Source organism: Podarcis melisellensis (assembly GCF_964234715.1).
Source record: "Podarcis melisellensis genome assembly, chromosome: Z".
In the NCBI taxonomy this organism is placed as follows: Eukaryota; Metazoa; Chordata; class Lepidosauria; order Squamata; family Lacertidae; genus Podarcis; species Podarcis melisellensis.
The window spans coordinates 3,017,234-3,021,643 of NC_138547.1; positions in this window are offsets into that span (position 1 = coordinate 3,017,234).

Below are 4,410 nucleotides of genomic sequence, written 5' to 3' on the forward strand. Positions count from 1 at the left end.
CCGCCGAGCCCATAGAGATGACGGCGCAGAGCGGCCGCTTCCGCGTCTGCGCTCTCCTTCCCTCGTCCGCGGGTGGGTGGGGAGGAAAGCTCTATGGTTATCACCTTAGCAACAGCGCCCAGGGAGCGCCTGGGAACAAGGCCGCGGAGCCTTTCTCTGTTCCCCTGTGGTGAAAGGGTTAAAAGCGGCCCCGCCAGCCAAAGACTGTTTGCCATAGCCAATAAATCACAAGCGCCTTCTTAAAAGAACATTGCTGTTTTGCGCCATGCCCGCTAGAGGCCTTGTTTTATTTATTGCCATTTTATATACCGCCCTCCGCTCCAAAGGATCTCAATGGTGTGGGGGCATGGGTCTCCCTGTTGCAGGAATTTATGTATAGGTTGGCGGGGGTGTTTGCCCCTCCAGCAGATATCATGCACATGCAGCCCACTATCAAAATCAGCACAATCACTTTTGTGACTTTTGTGATTTGTCCCCACAAAACACTTCATCACAGTTTCTTCCTATCTATCCCAAGGGCCTCTGATGCACGATACTAAATGTAACAATTCAGTGATCAATGTATCTATGTACTGGCTCACTGGGAAAACTTCAGAAATTGATATAGACACTCAGCTCTATCTGCTGATGGATGGCCACACCGACTCGGCCCCGAACACACTGACCAGATGCTTGGAAGCTGTGGTTGGATGGTTTCATGGGAGCCGATTGAAACTAAATCCTTCAAAGACAGAGGTCCTATGGCTAGGTCGGGATGGCATGGGGATGAGGGACCTACTCCCTTCTCTTGCGGGGGCCCAATTAGTGCCATTGCCTTCCGTTAAGAGTTTGGGTGTAATCCTTGATGCCTCCCTTTCCATGGAGGCGCAGGTTACAGCAACAGCCAAGGCGACATTTTTCCACCTTCGCCGCATCAAGCAGTTGGTCCCTTACCTTTCCCGCCCCGACCTGGCCACAGTGATCCATGCGACGGTCATCTCCAGGCTTGGCTACTGTAATTCGCTCTACGTGGGGCTGCCCTTGAAGCTGTCCCAGAAACTCCAGCGGGTACAGAATGCTGCAGAATGCTGCAGCGAGGCTCCTCACGAGGTCCCTGCCATGGGAGCATATTCACCCAGTGCTTTTCAAGCTGCACTGGCTCCCGGTGGAGTACAGGGTCAGATTTAAGGTGCTGCTTTTGACCTTTAAAGCCCTTCACGGCCTAGGACCCTCGTACCTACGGGACTGCCTCTCCTGGTATGCCCCACGGAGAGCCTCATGGTCCATAAATAACAACACCCTAGTGGTCCCAGGCCCTAAGGAAGTTAGATTGGCTTCAACCAGAGCCATGGCCTTTTCAACTCTGGCTCCGGTCTGGTGGAACGCTCTGCCTCATGAGACCAGGGCCCTGCAGGATCTGATTTCTTTCCGCAGGGCCTGTAAGACAGAGTTGTTCCGCCTGGGCTTTGGCTTGGAGCCAATTTGATTCCCTCCCTCTCTTTTTTTTTCCTTTCTTTTCCTTCTCCTCCTGCGATGAGGCTACATTTTAATATTTTAATGTTCCATTATTTTAATGTTGTATTTTATTTTTGTTTTTAAGTTGTAATCATTCATCTTGTTTTTATTATTGCTTGTAAGCCTTGGCTGTGGAGGGCGGGGTATAAATAAAAAAATATTATTATGTGAGCTCAGCTACTCAGCAGCCCTTCTGCCTGAGTGATAATTCCTGGCATCTTAATACCCGAGTGCCAGACAGGTAAGGATTCCAGAAATAACAAACCCAGATGAAGACAAAAGGGTGTGATTAACTTGGCTGGGAAACAGGAAAATGTAAATATCTCTTTTGTTCCCTAGCCCTGCAGGAAGAAATATCAACAACCTCCGATATGCAGATGACACAACCTTGATGGCAGAAAGTGAGGAGGAATTAAATAACCTTTTATTGAGGGTGAGAGAGGAGAGCGCAAAATGTGGTCTGAAGCTCAACATCAAAAAAACTAAGAGCGTAGCCGCTGGTCCCAACACCTCCTGGCAAATAGAAGGGGAAGAAATGGAGACAGTGAGAGATTTTACTTTCTTGGGATCCATGATCACTGCAGATGGTGACAACAGCCACGAAATTAAAAGACACTTGCTTCTTGGGAGAAAAGCAATGACAAACCTAGACAGCATCTTAAAAAGTAGAGACATCACCTTGCCAACAAAGGTCCGTATAGTAAAAGCTATGGTTTTCAGAGTAGTGATGTATGCAAGTGAGAGCTGGACCATAAAGAAGGCTGATCGCCGAAGAATTGATGCTTTTGAATTCTGGTGCTGGTGGAGACTCTTGAGAGTCCCATGGACTGCAAGAAGAATGGGCATATTTTTATTTACAACACTATCCATTCTGAAGGAAATCAGCCCTAAGTGCTCACTGGAAGGACAGATCGTGAAGCTGAAGCTCCAATACTTTGGCCACCTCATGAGAAGAGAAGACTCCCTGGAAAAGACCCTGATGTTAGGAAAGATGGAGGGCACAACGAGAAGGGGATGACAGAGGACGCGATGGTTGGATGGTGTTCTCGAAGCTACCAGCATGAGTTTGACCAAACTGCGGGAGGCAGTGGAAGACAGGAGTGCCTGGCATGCTCTGGTCCAGGGGGTCATGAAGAGTCAGACACGACTAAACAACAACAACACACTTGATGGGTGTTTGGTGGAGGGAAAGGGGAACCATGGGGCAGGGTCCAGGATGCTCAGATTACTGCCACCAGACCTCCCCTTTCATGATGTAACTGTGATGTAGTTTGGGGGGGATGTAACGTGGGGATTAGCAGCTAATAAAAGTTTGGGGGCTCTTTTGTTCAGGGCTTCCATCTTGTTTCACCTTGTGGCGGGTGTGAGTCCTGTCGCGACAGTCTTCAATAAAGACCAAGCCTACTGGCTGCTGTTTTGCTCTGGTATTCTTGGGGGGGGGGTGTCCTTGTTTTTTGTCCAAGGGAGTCCTCAGATTTCTCCGTTAACATCCTTCTCGAGGCTTTGTCCTCGCAACAACCCTGTGAGGTATACTATGAGAGATTCTGGCCTGAGTGGGGAGCTGAGCCCTGGTCTCTCCCAGGTCTCTGCAGCTCACCCTGACCACTGCACCAAAGAGATGAATAGAGAGATAAAATTAAAAATGCAACAGAGATTCATCTCTTTGTCTTTTGCAACTTTTATTTCATGGAATTGTAGTGTTGGAAGGGATCCTGGGGGTCATCCAGTCAAGCACCCTGCAATCTCAGCTATTGTGTTGTAAACAAAATAAAACCCTGTTGCAACAGTTTAATAAAGATCAGTCTCACTAGCTGCTTTGCTTCTCAATATTCTCTGCTTGGCCTCTGTTATTTTCTCCTACAGATGGAGAAACTACAAAGGACTCTATAAGGGCTCTTGTGTACCCCATAAGGGAATAAGAGCAGATTTTGTTTACACCTGCTACTAAGAAGTGTCTAAGGCAACTTGCAATATGAAAGTGCTTTTAATATTATACACACACACACACACACACACACATCTATATATATCAGAAAGCTTCCCACAACATGGAAATTTGCCATGTTGATAGAACTGCAAACCTTAAAAATGGGATTTTGGATCACACTGCTTGCTTTAATATGACACTGAGCACTTTATGTTTAATATCTGTTAAGACACTTATCTATACCCAGTCTTTCATCATAGACCAGGAGTGACTTACTTGTGGCCCTCCACATGTTGGACTAAAATGCTCATCAGCCTCAGCTGAACCTGACCCGTCAGGGTTGAAAAGAGCTGTAGTCTATAACATCCGGAGGGTCACACATTAATCCTGACCTAAAGTATGTTATTATTGCCCATTCCGTCAAGCAGCCTTATGTTGGCCAGAAAGCACGGGCATACTTATGCCCAGATTTTTTTTAAATCTTTGGCACTATGGTGGAATGCTGCTAATTAGCAGAATGCTGCTAATTGGCTCATGGAAACCTTCCTGCAAAAGAAATTGGACCACTAATGGACAGGAAGGGCTCTGGATCCGTCTCACAAATCGGTAACTCCTCAACTCTTCATATGGCACTGCAGTGTATGGCCTTTAAAGGACCTTAGTTTTCCATTTGCAGATCTTCTGATATTGCTCACATTTAAAAGCTTTTATTTTGGAAACTAAAACTTTAAACTTTAAAAAGTAATTACGGCTGCAAGCTTTTTTTTAAAAAAAAAGTTCTATAAATGTGGGCAGTATCAGCTGATATGTGAAGTCAGAGTTGGCAGAGTAAGATTTTCAGTGGGCAAGAGCCATCAGAAGCCTTGCCCTTCTATTGTCTAGCAGGAAGAGAATAAGTTGCGCAAAAAACAAATACATTATGTAAGCTGTCATGATTTGCGTCATTTACACAGCTGAGCCTTTGCTTGTCATCCAATCTGGGTTGCCTG